Raw genomic sequence first — 19681 nt, 5'->3', positions numbered from 1 at the left:
AATTCCTCCAACGGGGATGTTTGAGCTCTATTCACCATTTTTCCCTATACTTAGTTTCTGTTCTACCCTGGCTATCCAGAAGTAGTGGTCACTCCCTGAAGGTTGTGGGATTCAACAGCTACGACCAAATGAGGTGAAGATACCACCAGTGTGCTGAGCCTAGAGAATCTTTTTTCTCAGCAGTTGAGTAAAGCATTGATAACATTAGCTGAGATGGCCCACATTGAGGCTAAGGGGCAAAGGATGAGAGTGAGCACAGGATACTGAGCTGAATGACCAGCCATGATCACTGACCCTGCTCTCCCATCCAATGCTGAATGGCCCACTGTTTATTTCTTCTCCTCAGGCTAATGCCTGTCCGGTCTTTCTCATAGTGCAGACTAGTGCAGTGGCTTCACAGGCCCCATGCAGCAGTAACTTCCTGGCAAAGGATTCATTTCTCCTCACGGGAACGTCCAAGTGAGAACCAGGAGCAACCTGAACATCCTGATGTGCAATCTGTGATGCATCTCTCGTGTGTCAGGAGTCCTGTGCTCCTCATGGTGGTTCATGTCCCATTGCGCCCGTTTATAGTGGCTTCTTTTGAACTTTAGTCCTGCAATTACAGAACTCTATCACTGGGCTATCAGGGACTGGGTAAACAGTAAGAGATGACAGTGAAATGTGTTTTTTGTGGATCTCGTTATGGCATGTGTGCCAGGAGCTGCATCATGTGGTTTTTGGCTCTTTTCAATAGTCATTCCTGAGTAGACCAGGCTGTGCTAGTGAGGGACTCCTTCCTTTTCTTCTCTGCGTCCCCTGCCACGCCACCAAAGAAATTGGGAAGGTAGCTATATGATTATAGCTTTAAATAACAAATGCTTCGAGTATTTTCACTGCAAGCCTCTTTTTTTTTCTGTCCTCCATCATGTAACGCTGTCAGTGCAAGGTCCCACGAGAAGACGCAAGCTGAAATGAGATTAGTAGTGGACCTTGCTATAACCTCTTCCTTCAAAGCAATAAAAGAAATTTGGTCATCTTAACAACTGTGTGAAGCTCGCTCACTCACTGCTCCCCCGATTGCTGTGCGTGCTCGGAAAGTAAATTCCCAATTCGCAGGTTGGAGGGTTACGTGATGAAAATGGAGTTGAGGCTAAGATAAGCTCAGCCCTGGTTGTACTGATCTGCAAAGTAAGCTCCACTCTGAATGACCTGCCCCTTGCTCCAACGTTGAGCAGCTGGATCAGCCACCCTGCTATCACCTTGAAAGAAGAGCCCAGAAATATTGCAATGCGTGGAGGGGACAGGGCAAGGCCTTAGTCTAGCTTCCCTGCTTCAAAATTGAAAATCAGTTTAATGTATAATTCCAGAAACTACATCAGTATCACATAAACTGACAAGAAGCTACATGTGATCTAAGCCATTTGTTACCTCATTTCCGAGATGAGGTGAATGTGTAAGCCAAGGCTTTTCTGTTCCATGACATTACTGACCATTCTCCCATTCACTGCACGCTTGTGCCTGGGTTTACTTTCCTTGTCCCTTTCCGTAGAAATGTATGGGTGTGTACAGTAGGACTGAGCTCAAGCTGTTATGTTCTATGATCTAATTGTGTGTTGAATTCCAGATTCCCTCCACAGCCCTGATATGCTGTTTCTCCCTTTTGTTACTCCAGAATTTCTTTCCCTCCATTTTATAATCTGTTGACGAACACCATTTCCACCCTTCCCTGAAGAGTGCTCCACAGACTCTGCTCTTTGCAAGAGTGAAAACATGATTTTTTCCCACGCCTCCCATGTTACCCCAAAAGTGCCATATTTTAATACCGTCCCCTCATTCTAGTGCTTTCCCCCGCCAGGAGGTGCAACGTCCTTTCAGTGTCTGCCCTGCCTGGTCCCCTCGGGATCTTCGTGTCTCAATACAATCGCCTCTCATTTTTCTAAACTCTTATGAAGACATGTTTAGCCTGTCCAACCGTCATGCATCGAATAATCCCCTCGGTCCAAGAATCCTTGGAATGAACATTCACTGAACTACACTTGTATCATTTATTAAACCGAGAAAATTACAGCCCAGGAACAGGCCCTTCGACCCTCCAAGCCTGCGCCGATCGAGATCCTCTATCTAACCTTTCATCTATTTTGTAAGGGTCTGTGTCCATTTGCTTCCCCCGCCCATCCATGTACCTGTCCAGTTCTATCTTAAAAGACACTAACGTGGCTGCGTCTACCGCCTCCGCGGGCAAAGCGTTCCAGGCGCCCACGACCCTCCACGTAAAGAACTTTCCTCCTCTCACGTTGAACTCATGACCCCTAGTAATTGAGTCGCCCACTCTGGCGGGGGAAGGAAGCTTCTTAATATCCACCCTGTCTATACTCCTCATGATTTTGTAGACCTCAATCAGGTTTCCCCCCTCAATCTCTGTCTTTCTAATGAAAATAATCCTAATCTAATCAACCTCTCTTCACAGCTAGCACCCTCCAAACCAGGCAACATCCTGGTGAACCTCCTCTGCACCCTCTTCAAACTCTCAAGTGTCCACATCCTTTTAGTAATGTGGCAACCAGAACTGTATGCAGTACTCCAAATGTGGCCGAACGCAAGTCCTATACAACTGCAATATGACCTGCCCACTCTTGTACTCGATACCCCGCCCAATGAAAGAAAGCATGCCATATGCCTTCTTGACCACTCTGTTGACCTGCGTTGTCACCTTCAAGGAACAATGGACCTGAACACCCAGATCTCTCTGTTCATTAATTTTCCCTAGGACTTTTCCATTTGCTGTATAGTTCGCCCTTGAATTAGATCTTCCAAAATGCATCACCTCGCGTTTGCCCAGATTGAACTCCATCTGCCATATATATACCCAACTCTCCAGTCTGTCTATATTCTGCTGTAATCTCTGACAGTCCCCTTCACTATCAGCTACACCACCAATCTTCGTGTCATCTGCAAACTTGCTGATCAGACCACCTGCACCTTCCTTCTAATCATTTATATATATCACAAACACCAGTGGTCCCAGCACAGATCCCTGGCCACTAGTCACAGGTCTCCAATTTGAAAAACTCCCTTCCACTATTACTCTGTCTCCTCTTGCCTAGGTAGTTTTTTATCCATCTAGCTCGCACACTCTGGACCCCATGTGACTTCACTTTCTCCATCAGCCTGCCATGGGGAACTGTCTCAAATGCCTTACTGAAGTCCATGTATATGACATCTACAGCCTTTCCCTCACCAATCAACTTTGACACATCCTCAAAGAATTCCATTAAGTTGGTAAGACGTGACCTTCCCTGCACAAAACCTGTTGCCTATCACTGATAAGCCCATTTGGAAGAAAATGGGCTTAGATCCTATGCTTCAGTATCTTCTCCAGTGGCTTCCCAACCACTGACATCAGGCTCACCGGCCTATAATTACCTGGATTAGCCTTGCTACCCTTCTTAAACAAGGGGACGACATTAGCAAGTCTCCAGTCCTCCAGGACCTCACCCGTGTCTTAGGATGCTGCAAAGATATCTGTTAAGGCCCCGGCTATTTCCCCTCTCTCTTCCCTCAATAACCTGGGATAGACCCCATCGGAACCAGGGGACTTGTCCACCTTAATGTCTTTTAGGATACCCAACACTTCCTCCTTCCTTATTCCTCATTCGGGGTGGCACGGTGGCTCAATAGTTAGACCTGCAGCCTCACAGCACCAGGGACCCAGGTTGAATTCCAACCTCTGGCAACTCTCTGTGTGGAATTTGCACATTCTCCCCGTTTCTGCGTGGGTTTCGTCCGGGTGCTCCGGTTTCCTCCCACAGTCCAAAGATGTGCAGGCTGGGTGGATCGGCCATGCTAAATTGCCCGTAGTGTTCAGGGGTGTGTGTGAGTTATAGGGGGATGGGTTTGGGTGGGATGTTCCAAAGGGCGGTGTGGATTGTTGGGCCAAAGGGCCTGTTTCCATGCTGTAGGGAATCTAATCTAATCCAATCTTATGTCAACTCGACTTAGAGTAAGCAAACATCTATCCCTAACCTCAACATCTGTCATGTCCGTCTCCTTGCTGAATACCGATGCAAAGTACTCATTGAGAATGGCACCCATTTTCTCTGACTCAGTGCATAACATGCCTTTAAGTGGGCTAATCCTTTCTCTAGGCTTTGGGATTTTCCTTAACCATGTTTGCCAGCAGTATCTCATGTCCTCTCTCAGCCCTCTTAATGCCTCGTTTCAGATTCGCCCTACATTCCCGATATTCTTCCAAAGCTTCGTCTGTCTGTCGCCTAGACCTCGTGTATGCTTCCTTTTACCTCTTGGCTAGCCTCTCAATTTCACCTGTCATCCATGGTTCCCTAATCTTGCCTTTTCTATTCCTCATTTTCACAGGAACATGTCTCTCCTGCACGCTAATCAACCTCTCTTTACAAGCCTCCCACATATCAAATGTGGCTTTACCTTCAAACACTTTCTCCCAATCTACATTGCCCAGATCCGGCCGAATCTTAGTATAGTTGGCCTTCCCCTAGTTTAGAACTCTTCCTTTAGCACTACATCCATCCTTGTCCATACGTATTGTAAAACATACGGAATTGTGGTCGCTGTTTCCAAAGTAATCCCCAACTGTAATTTCAACCACCTGGCCGGGTTCATTCCCCAACACCGGGTCCAGTATGGCCCCTTCCCGAGTTGGACTGTTTGCACACTGCTCTAGAAAACCCTCCTGGACACACCTTACAAATTCTGCTCCATCTTGACCCCTAACACTGAATGAATCCCAGTCAATGTTTGGAAAATTAACATCTACCATCACCACCCTGTTTCTCCTACACCTTTCCATTATCTGTTTACATATTTGTACCTCTCTCTCACACTTGCTGTTGGGACGCCTGTAGTACAGCCCCAACATTGTTCGCGCATTCTTCCTATTTCTGAGTTCTGCCCATACTGCCTCACTGCTCGAGTCCTCCGTGGGGCTCTCCTTCAGTGCGGCTGTGATATCGTCTTTGACCAGTATTGCAACTCCTCCACCCCCTTTACCTCCCTCCCAATCCCGCCTGAGGCATCAATATTCTGGGACAACTAGTTGCCAATCATGCCCTTCCCTCAAACAAGTCTCAGTAATAGCAATAACATCATACTTCCAGGTACCGATCCAAGCCCTAAGCTCATCTGCCTTATCTACTACACTTCTTGCATGAAAACAAATGCACCTCAGACCACCTGTCCCTTTGAGTTCATTATCTGGTCTCTGCCTACTCTTCCCCTTAGTCACACTGACTCCATTATCTAGTTCCCTACAGGCTTTCGTTACTACCTCCTTTCTGTCCAATATTTGGTTCCCATCCACCTGTCACATTAGTTTAAAGCCTCCCCCCAGCATTAGGAAAAGCACCCCCAAGGACATAGGTTCCAGTCTGGCCCGGGTGTAGAACGTCCAATTTGTAATAGTCCCACCTTCCCCAGAACCGGTTCCAATGTCCCAAAAATCTGAACCCCTCCCTCCTGCACCATCTCGCAAGCCACGCATTCATCCTGGCTTTTCTTTCATTTCTGCGCTGGCTCGCAAGTGGCACCGGTAGCAATCCTGAGATTACTACCTTTGAGGTCCTACTTTTTATCCTGGCTCCTAACTCCCTAAATTCTGTTTGTAGCACCTCATCCCGTTTTCTACTAATATCATTGGTGCCTATATGCACCAGGGCAACTGGCTGTTCACCCTCCCACTTCAGAATGTTCTGCAGCCGATCGGAAACATCCTTGACCGGTGCACCTGGGAGGCAACATACCATTCGGGAGTCTCGCTTTCAACCGCAGAACTGCCTCTCTACTCCAATTACAATTGAATCCCAAATGACTACAACCCTTCCACTCTTTTTCTCACCCTTCTGTACAGCAGAGCCAGCCATGGTGCCATGAACTTGGCTCCTGCTGCCTTCCCCTGGTGAGCCATCTCCCCCAGCAGTACCCAAAACGGAATGCCTGTTGTTTGAGGAAGATGACTGCAGGGTCACCTGCACTGCCTTCCTGCTCTTCCTCTGCCTTTTGGTCACCCATTCCCTTTCTCCCTCAGCAATCCTAAGTCAAGGTGAGGGGGGATGGTGGTGGTGGATGGTTTAGGGGAGAAGTGTGAGGGAGACTTTCCACACACAGGGTGATGGATGCCTGGAAAGCACTGTCAGTGGAGGTGGTGGAAGTGGGCACATTAGCAACAGGTAAGATGTTTCTTCACAGACAGTTGAATGGGAGGCGAACACAGGGTCAGAAACAGTGCCTATGCAATAAGTAGAGAGTCGAAATAAGGAGTTGGAAATGGCACAGGCTTGGTGGGTCAAAGGGCCTGGTCTTGTGATGTATTGTACGAGTTGCCTAAAACTGCTCACAGTATTCTGGATGCAGCCTCTCCAATGGCCTGTACAACCACTTTTAGTATTCCATTGCCCTTCCAATAAACAATAACATTCCACTTTCCTTCCGATGTAGTTACCGGGACCGGGCCCAGACCCACAGAAATGACGCAGCACAGAAGGGGCCATCTCGTCTATACTGACCCAAAGGCATCCAGTTGCTCTCTCTAATCCCATCTCCCTGCACATGGTCCGCAGCCAACGAAGGAAAGTATTCCACGTGCCATCTTTACAACCCTATCTAGCAGTAATGCTACCTTTAGGGACGTGCACTTGCAAGTGAAGATCTTTCACTTCATCAACCCCTCTCGGTATATTTTGGTTTCTTGTATGTTCCCCTTTTACTGTTCAACCTCACTCATTGTATTATCTCACTCTTACCTGTATAATGACATTTTGTAATGAACGTACAAGGACACACAGCTCCCTTTGAATCTTGAATTCTTTTTCCACTTCAATAATACCTTGCTTTTTCATTCTTTCTGCCAAAGAGAACCAGTTCACACTCTCCAACATTCTCCCACCCTCCTCCAAATCTCTCAGTGTACAGTGACCATGGGGATGTCTGTCTGTGTGTGCTGGGTCCTCTCATTCCAAAGGATGGCAACATTTGCTTATGGACGAACAGTCTCGAACGCACGTGAAAGGCCTTTGTTCAGCAGAGCAAGGTGTGAATACCTCACTGCTTTTGGTATTCAGAAATGTGCCCAATAGCCTCACGAAATAGGGGGCAGTACAGAGATTGCACGTTCTCTGGGATTGTCCTGGATTCACCACAAATTGCGAATCAGTCTCTAAATACTGCCACGTATAAAAGTTATTATGAAAGAGACAAAAGGTTGATTGGCACAGAGTCGTAGAGTCCGACAGCACGGGGACGGTCCCTTCTCTCCAAACCTGTACATCCTGACCCCAGTGTCCGTCCTCTCGAACCACATTTCCCTGCACTTGGCCAATATCCTTGTAATCCTTTTTTCTTCACATATTTGTCCAAATGCCTTTTAAATGTTCTTAATGGACCCACCTGATCTACTTTTGCTGCCAGCTCGTTCGATATGCATAACACCCTCTGTTTTTTAAAAAAAAAAGTTGTCCCTCATATTCCCCTCTATTCTTGCCATGTTACCTCAAGCTGATGCCCTCTCGGCCTCCATTCCCCAGCCTTGAGAGAAAAAGGCTGAGTGCATTCACCCTACCCATGCCTCTCATGATCTGATACACCTCGCTAAGATTCCCCGCTCTGTCTGCTACATGCTGAAGAAAAAAGTCCTAGCCTGTCCAACCTCTCGCGACAACTTCATCCCTTGAGTCCTGCCAACACCCTTGTCCATTTTGTCTGCACACTTTCCAGTTTCATAACACCAATCCTCCAGCAAGGTGGCCAAAATTGATCACAATACTCCAAGTGTATCCTCACCAACATCCTGTACAACTAGAACATAACTTCCCACCTTCTATACACAGTGTACTAATTGGTGAAGGCCAGTGTGCCAAATGCCGTTTTCACTGCCCTGTCTATATGTGACTCAACTTCCAGTGAACTGTGAACCTGAACTTCAAGCACCTCTGTTCCAATATACTCCTTAAGGCCCTACCATTCACCATGAAACACCTACCTCGATTTGACTTTCCAAAATTCAACTCCTCACGCTTGTGAATATTAAACTCATTTTGCCTTTCTTTGCCAACTTCCCCAGCTGATTCAGATCCTGCTGCAATTTCTGATAACCTTCCTCACTGTCCACGATCAAACCTATTTTAGTGTCATTCGCGACTCACTAATCATGCCTAGTACATTCTAATCCAAATCATTGCTATATATAACAAATAGCAAAGGGCCCAGCACTGATCCCTGAAACACACCACTAGACGCAGGCCTCCAGTCTGATAAGCATCCGTTCCATGATTATCCTCTGCTTCCTACCATAGAGCCAATCGTGTATCCAATGTGCCAGCTCTCCCTGATTCCATGCAATCTAGCCTTACAGAGCTGTCTTCCATGTGGATCCTTAACAAAGGCCTTACTGAAATCCGAATACACTCCACCTACTGCCCTGTCCTCATCGACCTTCCTTGTCGCTTCATCATAGAACTCAAACAAATTTGCGAGGCATGATCTCCCATGTACAAAGCCATTCTGCCACACAGAAAGCCATGCTGATCAAACCCTGTCTTTCCAGATACATGTGTAACATATCCCTCAGAACCTTCTCAAAAAAGTATCTGACACAGATGTGAAGCTTACTGGTCTGTAATTTCCAGCTTATTATTCACAGCCCTTCTTGAATAAGGGGACCTTATTTGCTACCTTCTGGGACCTCACCTGTGGCGAACGATGATGCAAAAATATCAGCCAGGGCTCCCACAATTTCTTCTGTAGCATCTTGCACAGTTCTTGGATATATCAGGTCAGGACCAGGAGATGTATCCACCCTCACACATTCTGTTACATCCAACACCACCTCCACTGTGACGTGGAGTGTCCCCAAGGTATTGCCACTAACTTCTCCAAGTCTTCATCTCTTTCGCCACGGCAAACACAAAGGTGAAATATTCATCGGGTATCTCACCCATCTCCTGCAGTTCCACACAGACCTGCCCCCCTTGGTCCTTGAGGAGTCGTATACTCTTTCTAGTTATTCTTTTTCCTCTAATATACTTAAAGAATCTATTTGGATTCACCTGAATCTTCTCATCCAAAGTGATCTCCGACCCATGCCCCTTTCACCCTCCTGACTAACTTCTTCAGAAAGCTCCTGTAATACCTCCAGGGATTCCCTTGATCCCAGCTGCCTGTACCTGAGCCATGCCACCTTCTTTTTTCTGGTCAAAGCCTCAATATCCCTTGTTATCCCGGGTTCGCTGCTGCTGCCAACCTTGCCCTTCACCGTCACAGGAACATATTGACCTTGACTGTAGCTAGCACACATTTAAAGGCCTCCCAATTGCCAAAGGTTCCTTTGCCTGCAAACAAACTCCTTCAATCAACCCCTGTAAGCACTGTCCCAATTTAGAACCTGAACATACGGACCGGTTTTGGCCTCACCAGTATCTCATACAGCTGTTCTCAAGAGTTTCACTATTATATCCTGAGGTTTGCATCCTACTCCTCTGCAAATAAAGCACAGCACTCCACGGGTCCTCTTTACAACCTTACCTCCCTGCACTGCTCCCTTTCGGGTCCTGTGCACTCGCACGCCAAGAACTCCCCCTTCATCTACCCAGCTCGGTATATTTCTGTTTTGTTGGATACTCCTGTTTACTGTTTGACCTACCTAAATGCATTAATTCACACGTCTCACACTTACTGCACACTAGCATCTTGTGATGAATGTATGACTATGTGTTCTATGACTGTCACTCTCACCTCGCCTCTGGAGTTCAGCTCTTTTGTCCGTGTGTGAACCAAGGCTGTGATGTGGTCAGGAGCTGAGCGGGCCTGCTGGCAGTGCCGCATGGGGAACGTTAGCTCCGGACTAAAGGACACATTCTGAAGAGGGATCCTCCAAATGTACTTTGTTCCCTCACATTTATTTCTCTTTAGCTGCCCACAGGTAAAGTCTGAACCGATAGACCTGGTGTCACAAACCTGAATGAAATTTCCCATGATCTGAAATGTAAAGTTTAAAGAGCGGTTAGGGTTTGCCCGAATGAATGAAACACGGAAGGAATTAATTGTTCAATAAGCCGCGTGTTCAGAGGCTGTTGAGAGATTGCAATCAACTCGACAGAAAGAATCGATTTACTGGGAACTGCAGTAAAACCCCGTGGGGCAGGAAGCGGCTAAACTGCGATTGGCTCCTCACCAATTGCTGGCTATAAAGCGGGCTGGTGCTCAGGGCCCTGCACAGGTTCAGGGAGCGCGATGGGACATTGTTTGTTGTGTTGGCTTGGCCTGTGGGCCGCTCTGCCCCTCCTGGCCTCTGCTGTGCGTGACCCGGAGCCGGCCTGGAGGCTGCCGTGTGGCCCGCCCGCTATCAGCAGCACTGACTGTATCAAGCGGGGCTGCTTCTTTGAGTCACCGAGCCTCAGTGGGCAGCCGTGTTTCTACAACCTGAGAGAGAGCCCGGGTAAGCAGCACCCACCTCCCGGATCCCGCAGCGAGCAAATGTGCCCGACACTGAAGCGGTCAGCAAGGACTTTGTTCCTGTTTCCTTGTACAATGGTGAAGGACTGTTTGTGGGGAGTCAGTGGGCGGGAGGCACTCGCCTGTGCCTGAGACAATCACCGAGCAATGTGACACTGCTCTCTCGTAGAATTGGAGATTCTTCCCGAGTCAAGTGGCTGGTTTGTTTGATGGTGGATCATGTATTTTTTTTGCCAAATTGAGTTGTTTCTTTGCATTGGATGTAGGTTTTGGAAATCTTCATGAAATTCCACAGCATACTGTAATTTTCAGGTGTTTGTCACTCTTTACAGCTGTTAGTGGGTTATTTCAGCTTTGTTTGTAGGAAGGTAGAAACTGCCAAGTTGAAATCTACTGTTTGTTTTTGGACAGTGTTCCTGTGTCCTTATACAGCAAAATCAAATAATGCCCATGTGGAGCCTAATGGATTGATTTCCAGTAAACAAGTTGGTATTTGGGGCAGTTGCACGAGTTGGTCTGTGTAGTGTCTCTCTCCTCTTAGTGCAGAGATGAATTAGAGCAAACCCTGTCATATTGAACCCTTCCCAGATTAGAGAGGGTCAGAGGGAAGTCCTGGCAGTGATGGGCCAGTTTATTGGCAATCACTTGAGCAAATCAAACCTCCAGTTATTTGGAGATGTTTGGGTCAATTCCATGACAAGGAAACCACTTTTTGACAGTCAGTCAGATAAAACCCATGTAGAGTTAATTTGCTTCCTTACATTTTTCCTGTGGCCCTTTTCCCACCTTTTTCTTCCCTGCACTACCCACCCCACCCGCCCCCCCCTGCAAACCAAGTAGGGGAAATGACAAGTTGGCAATATTTGTTTCTGTGGTTGAGATAGTCGAGCCTTGTGCGTTTAGCATGTTCCTTACGCACCTCTGTCCAAACTCTGCAGCTTTGAGTGTTTGTGTGACTAAACCTTGTGCAAAGGAAACCAGAACATGCTGCCTGCTGTAGAAGGTAATAATGTTTTCTGACTTTGTGGTAGTAAGAGTTGTGTTTTGTTCTTGATTCAACTTGAACAGGCCAGTAGTGTGATGGTTGGTGAAGGTGCAAATGCCTTCCAGGAATTCTCAATTTTAATATCATGGAAGGGATGGGGAGAGACTTGATTAGAATCACTAGTGTGGTTCTGAAGTAGGAACAGACCTGTGGCCATGTGTTGTTTCTGAAGGTGATGTGGCTTTTGAAATAATAGTTGAAGTAAATAAGATACACTCTTCCATGGAGGCATCAAGTGGGGGTTTTGCTGGATGTGAAGATCCTTGAGGCTGTGGGGACTTGCTGAAACTGAGTCCCTGTTGTGGTGTCTTTGTTGCAGTATTAAATGGGGGAATGCTGTAATTCTTTCCCCAAAAGGGATTGAGACTTGATTAGGTGTCAGTCACTGAGAGGTCTCTGTCTGAAGCAGGCAAGGCCTGGGGACACCAGGGTTTCTTCAAGAGGCTGAAGAAATGTTTTGAACACCATTGCAGTATTAATGACCAAGGGATGGTTTGAAGGAATGGTCCTTTTGTGGAAGTGAACTTGCAGGACTGATTGGAGCTGGGCAGTGGGACAGATTCTGCATCTGGGCTGAATGGCCTCTGCAGTAAGGGCTGCTGACTGATCTCTGAACAGTTGAGGTTGTCTTGTAGAACTGTAACCCTACTGCTGATAGTGGGAGTTGTGGCTAAACACCCTTTTTGGCCAATGTTGTTTAAGACTTCGACGTGACTCTTTTGTGCCCAGTTTTAATCAAGCACCGTTCTGAGCACCACTTCTCCAGACCCTGTGACGGTGACACGAGGCAGTGCTCTGCACTGAATTTTTGATCAACTTCCTAGATCACCCTGTTACTTGCTCGAAGGCTCAGTTTGAGTTCATGAATATTTAGCTTTGCCAGTTCAACAGGTGATGTTTCTTCCATGTGGTGCACTGAATTGGTCTGAGAAGTGAAGCTCTTGCTCGGTACACAGTTCACGCCACAGATGTCACCAGGTTGAGTACAAGAGGCCTGTAGCTGGATCAGCTTTCCTTGTGCTCCTTTATGGGCCAGTGATCCTGGAGATTCTCTTTTTGTGCACTTCCCAAATGCCAGTGTTTTTGGCTGGCCACTCAGCCTGCTCCTACACAAATTGTGGTGAACCTCCACACAGTTCCTGCTTTCTGCCCTCACCACCTGATGAGCATTCCCTGTTTCCTCTTTGCCCCACCACCCCCCCACCCCTGGCTTCCTGGTACAAGTGCACCGGCCCCTGCCCCAGGGTTTGGCACTGTGGGTAGACTGACTTTTTTCACCATCTGTTCCAGACATTGCTACTGCATGTGGCCCTTGCAGCTGACATTCCAGCACAGCCTGCTCTTGGCATTTTTCAGCTTCTCCTTGCCTGAGAAGGCTCCCTTATGGTCTTCCTGGGTAAACAGAACACCTGACTTTGTTTGTTTGTTTCAGTCATGTAGAAGACTCTTTCCAGCACTCACTTTGGGCAGTCACAGGGTTTGCAACTTGAAAGGCAGACAATCTGTCTCTCTGAATCATGAAACTTGAAAACAATTCTGACCAGATTCAGAGTAGCATAGCAGTTGTTGTTGTTTGGGCCATTGAGTCTTGATTTTTCTCTCATTACTGGAGCGACAACCATTGAGGAAACTGAAGCTTTACTCTGTCTCTTTGCAGTGTGTACAGCAGATGGCCAGTTCATTGTAGCAATCAGTAGGAACCTGACTCGTCCTGCTCTCAACCTGTCATCTCTGTACGTGAAAGATGGACAAGAAGCTGAGTGCAGGCCTAAGCTCATCACAGAGGAACTTGTAGCCTTCCGCTTCCCAATTACCTCTTGTGGCTCGACCCAGCAGGTGAGTATTGGAGGGTCTGGCTTTCTGTCCCATTTTGAATGGGCCAGCTCCCTATTAAACAGTGCCCTCCATTGCAGGAGGAGACTGGAAGCTTTGTGTATGAAACAGACATCTTGGGGAAGAGGATGCTTCAGGTGGGGCAACAGGGCTCAATAAGCAGGGACAGCACGTTCAGGTAAGAGGGCAGTGGGGTTTGTTGGTGTGTACAGGGAAGGGTTACTGACTGAAACTTCTCCACCTGTGTCTCAACAGCCTGCACATCCAGTGCAAGTACAAGGGGGAGCATGAGGCTGGCTTACAAATCAATGTCTCAGTTTACACACTCCCTCCACCACCAGCTGCTTCTGAAGATGGGATCCTGAGGCTGGAACTGCGAATAGCAAAAGGTAGTGCTGCCCTGGTAATAGAGCACTAGGAATGTATTCCTTCAGTGAGTGACTGGCTTGTTCTCCTTGTTTCTGTCAGATGGCAGCTACAGGCTGTGGTACAACGCCAGTGACTACCCCATTGAGAGGATCCTTCGGGAGTCGGTGTTTGTTGAGGTTCGTGTGAAGGATCGCACTGACCCAATGATGGTGCTGAGATTGCGTGACTGCTGGGCAACCCCTGTGCCAGCCCCTGACCATGAGGTGCAGTGGAGTCTCCTGGTGGATGGGTAAGGACTCAATGGAAAGACTGACAGGATAAAGCTATCACAATGACTGCTGTAAATCTGCTCCTGTCCAGTATCACTGGCCTTGACAAATGTTTCTACAGACTGGGAGAGTAAAAGCAGATTCGTAATGCAATTGATTCAGTTGTCATGAACTAACCCTCTTCCAATAGCAGCCTGCTTATTCTTTACAGAATCTGCAGTAAAAGCAACATGGCTTTGTGCTGCTGCAATGGCCCGCGGTGCCCATTCTAAGCTTAGACAACGTACATCTCCTCAAATGCACATATGTACATGATCCAAGGACACAGCTCCACATGTTGTCTCAGACAATAAAAGCCAACGACGAGAGAAATGTAGTCTGATAGTATCTGTAACCTCAGATCCCATGCAGATCCTTCCATGTCTAATCTCCCTGTTTAGCCATGTTAGACCCTGTCCCATTCCCAGAACAGGTGTCACCTATTCCCAGAGGTAAAGCAAAGAAGTCAGTTACTGCCAGTAGAAGCCTTGTCTCCCTGCAGCTTATGATTCCTGCACTCTGGAATGACTGGTCAAATTTGCTGAATTGTTTAAATTGGGGTCATCTGTTGCTCTTGCTCCTTTTTTCACCTGAAAAGCACCTCAGGGTATGAGGAGGTTTAGCACCACTTTGTTGGATAGCTTTTAACTTCCATTTGACCACTGATTCCAAAGAAGTTAGTGGGAGCCCTCTTCAATCTCCCTTTATTCAAGCCCCTCCTGTGGGAGAGCCAACTGGGGTTAGAGCAAGGAGCACAAAGGAAAATGTTTCCTTTTTTCCTGAAGCTCTTGCTTTATACTGCCGAATGGCCAAGATGTCATTGCAGTCCATCAATATCTGTCCTACTGCCATTGACTGAACCTTCCTGTTCCAGGTGCCCCTATGAGGGTGATGACTACCTGACTGTCCTGCACCCAGTAGATGCCTCTTCTGGCCTGCAGTTCCCAGCCCATCACAAGCGGTTTGAAGTGAAGACCTTTGTTTTCTTGGATGGAGTGTCTGAGCAGCCCCTCTCTGGACAGGTAACCAAATTCTCAGAATGAGACCAAGCAGATGAAATCCTCTTGCTGACTATCTGCACTACAACCTGGACTCAGCTACAAGAAGCTCCCCTAAAATCTCTGCTTCTTTGCAGGTGTACTTGCATTGCAGTGCTGAGGTTTGCTCTCCCTCTGGCCCAAGTGACTGTGCACCCAGATGTGGTTCAAGTGAGTTCCTTTTTCCTTTGGAAGGCCACTGGTGTTTTAAATGGCTGTTATTATTGAGCAAGTAATGAGCCATGTGAATGAAGGGGAACTCGCAGGTGGCCTTTTGCCTAAAGGCATGTCCAGGTGCCACAGTAAATGAAATTGTAGTTTCCCTACAGTGTGGAAGCAGGCCATTCAGCCCCACCAGTCTACACCACTCCTCTGAACAGCATCCCTCCCTGACCCATTCCCCCTACCCCTGCACATCATTGGACTGTGGGAGGAAACTCTCTCCAAGACAAGGAGAATGTGTGGAGTTTGCACAGTCACCAAGGCTGCAGTCAAGCCTGGGTCCCTGGTGCTGAGGCAGCAGTGCTAACCACCAAGACACTACAGTGCAGGCACGTAACATGCAGAAAGTGACTTGTGGTTGGAAAAGGAAACATGCATGAATGGGTCACCTAAGCTGGCAAGTGAATGTTGCAATTCAGTTTGTGAAATCTCTTTCGGGTCCTTCATAAAAGCACCTGTGCAATTGATGAAATGGATTGCAGATAGAGGTCGAAGTAGCAAAGAGAATTGATGGGTAGTATTGTCACTGTGTGCTAGCAATCCAGAACTCCAAGCTAATGCTCAGGGGATCTGACTCAAACTTCACTGCAGCAAGTCATCAAATTGTGACGACTGTTTAATTGCTGTGAACACTTCTTTTTTGAAAAGAATCCTTTCCTTTCCCAGGAAGGGAGCCTTCTGTCCTGGCCTGGCTTAACTGATACTTGTCTCCAGACCCACAGCAATGTGCTGACACTCAGATGCACTGCATCCCAACCACTGCTGCCAATCCACTGGGATGGGCCTTAAAATCTGGTCCTAACAGATGCACCATCCTGTGATCTAATCCCCTGCCTCCCCCCCCCCCCCCCACCTCTAGAGGGGTGTAATGTAGAGTGGGCACAAGTTGGAATGAAGATATTCATGAACCAAGAACCTGTCACTCCCAAAAAATCTCACTTGATTGTCAATGACATGTCCCACTCAATTAAAACTTGTTGCTCTGATGAATGCAGCAATGTGGTTGTGTACAAGGTGTTCTCCTCCTCTTTCCCTGACTTGAATTTTCCTTACTGGGAGTCCAGTGGCAGCCTGAGTGAAAGCAATCACTGCCCAAGTGTCACAATTTTCACTACAAAACCCCTTTAAACTTTGATTCTGTAAATACTTGCTGACTGCATCTAATTGCAGATGTGGATGAAGTACAGATGTCTACTTGGAAACATCTGATCTTTTGATTGAGCTCTATCTCTGACCACGGAGTTACAGTAATGGGAACTGGAGAATCCAAGGTAACCAAGTGTGGAGCTAGATGAACCCAGCAGACCAAGCAGCATCTCAGGAGCACCGAAGCTGACGTTGAGATGCTGCTTGGCCTGCTGTGTTCATCCAGTTCCACACTTGACCTAATAACTCCCTGTCTTGGGTCAGAATGGTCTAATCTTGTCCTTGCTCCAACAGGGCAGCGCAGAGGTACCCATGACCATGAGGGGACAGTAGTGAGTGCACCTGGCCCAATCCTCCTGGCAAGGAATGGCTACATTGCCAAGAATCAACTTGGAGCAAATGGTAAGTGAAGCCCCTGCAACAGGTCACCTGAGATCTCCAGCAAAAAGAAACCTTCCTCTGATCTCCCTCCCTCTCTCTCCCCCACAGATGTTTCTGGGAGACCTTGGGCTCTGCATGGAGTAGCCATTGGCCTCATGGTGGTGTCTGTCTCTCTGCTGGTCGTGGTGGCTGCAGTGTACGTGAAGAGACCAAGAGCTGCTGCTGTATCTCCCTATCACGATGAATTGTAAACCCTGAACAGAAATAAAACAGATGGACAAATGTGCCATGAGTGCTGTTTGCTCACTGTTCAAAAATTAGCAAATCCTGTTCATGAGGGATGGGTGGAAACTGAATCTGTTTGGACAGAACCTCCATCTAATCCAGCAGCAGTCAATTATTGCACAGTTTCACTCAGTTTTGAACTGCCCTCTGACCTGTATGATTGCCTGATATCTAAAGGATGTTGTCCTGGTTTCCTGTGTATAGTTCACGAAGTTGGAATGTAACCATTTGACATGCCTCCTGGCTGTGTACTAGCCCACAAAACATTCTCTTGGTCATGGTGCCAGGCATGTGCCTGGTAATGACCAACACAAGGGGCACACTCTGAAATCCATCATGTATCTGCAGTTTGGGTAAGATGAGCTTTACTTAAGGCAGCAGCATTGTGGTTCACAACCAGATACTGCTGGCAAGTCAAACGTTGCCTCCCAGACATAGCTCAAGGGGTGGGTTTCTGACCCTGATGCCAGATGCTGACATCACCACCTGCTGACAGCTGCAGGTAGCAAATGGTTTATCCCTTTATCTGCAGCAGGCATTACAGGGCTGCCTTTTCAACCAAGCAGCCTCTGCCAGTATCTCACAATGCCATCTCTGCCATGAGATCATTCTGCTTCTGGGAAGCATCCTGTAAATCCTGACCTGCAATGAGACAATGCAGCCCCATGTAAGATTAATTGGGCTTGCAGTGTGATTCACCTGCATAACAGTCCTTGTTGCCCACAATGAGCTCAGTACTAACAAACCCAACAATTCCCTCCCAACTGACCAACGTTTGTACTGGGAAATTATTCCAATAAACAAGTCGCACCTATTTTACCCAAGCAATAAGAAAAATTCCAACTTAGTCTCTCCAAGTCCACACAGAATGTGTTGGCAGGATTGCTCTGCCTTCTCCAATGTCTCCAGTCACCAGTGCTTTCCCCCCTGTCACCGATCCTACTGTTAGAAGAATTCACAACGAAGCCGACATTCCTGAGGACACTAAGCTACTTTTTTCTTTCAGTTCGATGGTGATTTCTGAGAGCGTCTGTTTATTTCTTTGATGGTTGATCTCGTTCATTTTGTTTCAAACCCTGTCCTTGTATACTTTGTAAGAGCACTAAGGTTATCCAATAGCATCAGTCCAAGGTTGTGAAAACTGTCCAGTGTAAATTCAGTGGTTTTTCAGTTGCTAACTACTTGGTTTAAGTTATTGGTTGAATCAAGCTAATTGATAGGCTTCTTTTGGCAACATGAGTTTCCTATTGCACAACCAATCGCCCAAGTGTGACTTTCAGAATTGTCTGTACACCTTCAGCTGCTTGGAAAGTTAGCAATATATCTAAGCTTGGGAAACACCCTTTACCTGTTAAAGGGACTACAGACTTTCTCTTTTTCTTCCCTGCCTTCCAATTCACAAGTACTCTGCACAATTTCACAATGCTGCTCTGGAACGAATCATCATAATCAAAAGTTAGCTTCACTTCTTTCCCTGAACACCATGAGAACTGACATATGCATCTCAGGATTAAAGTTACACCTTCTCATAGTAATTCTGCCTGCATATGTAACACTGGACCCTACTGATTCCAATCTTTCTTTTTAAATGTTGCCATTTACAGCTTGTATTTCTCTTTTGAACATGTGATTAATGCATCTGCGGTAACACTTAGCCCACAACATGGACAATCTGTAAATTAAATGCTTGTAACAAAATACTCTCCTCATCCAATCTTTTGGGTGGGTGGGGGCACTGTTGCTGTCCACTGGCCCACAGCACCTGGGTCTGATGCTGGCCTGTGGGGACTGCCTGTGTGGTGTTTGCCCCTTTCCCTGATGCCTGTGGCTGGTGGTGGGAAAGGGTGGTTTCCTCCAGGTGCTCATGTCACCTCCCACAGCCCAAAGATGTGTGGGCTAGGGGGCTGGGCAATTCAGCGTAGCCCATAGCATTCAGGGGTGGGTCTGGGTGAGATCCTCCAAGGGTCAATGGGGACTTCTTGGACACAAGAGGCTGTTTTCACACTGTGGGGATTCTGTTCTTGTCACAGAAATGTGAAAATACCATAAACCCAGAACCAAACTTGGGTTTGTTTTCCCCCTCTCTTAACCGTGCAATATTTTCCCTAGTGGACATAGAGGTTCTCTAGAAAAATAACTGGCACTTCAGTTCTCCTTCTATACCACCACAGCTCCAAATCCTACACTGCTGGTCACGATAGTGAATTTGAGAAATTTGGTGCGGTGAAAACTGATGCAGTAGTTAACTTGGCTTTTAAATTCTCAACGCTTCTGACAATTGCTGTGTCCTCCGAGATTTCATGTTCTTCAGCAAAGCTGTCAGTGGTGCCATCACGCTACTAAAGCTTGACCCAAAATGCTGGTACAAGCTTTTCGGTCCCAACACACGACCGGTATGGCAAAATTCTACCACATCCTTGCATAATCTAGGCCAATAGAAATGCTTTTGTATCCTAGCCTGAGCCTTGCTCGCTCTGAAATGACGTCCTTCAGGTGAGTCATGTGCTACCTGCACTACTTCACGTCTGTGTGCTCCTGGCAGCCTAATCTGGTTCACTTCTGCCTGTTCCTCATCTGGACCAACCTGCCAAGGT

Source organism: Stegostoma tigrinum, chromosome 30 (genome assembly GCF_030684315.1).
Source record: "Stegostoma tigrinum isolate sSteTig4 chromosome 30, sSteTig4.hap1, whole genome shotgun sequence".
NCBI lineage: Eukaryota > Metazoa > Chordata > Chondrichthyes > Orectolobiformes > Stegostomatidae > Stegostoma > Stegostoma tigrinum.
This window is presented reverse-complemented; position numbering follows the sequence as displayed.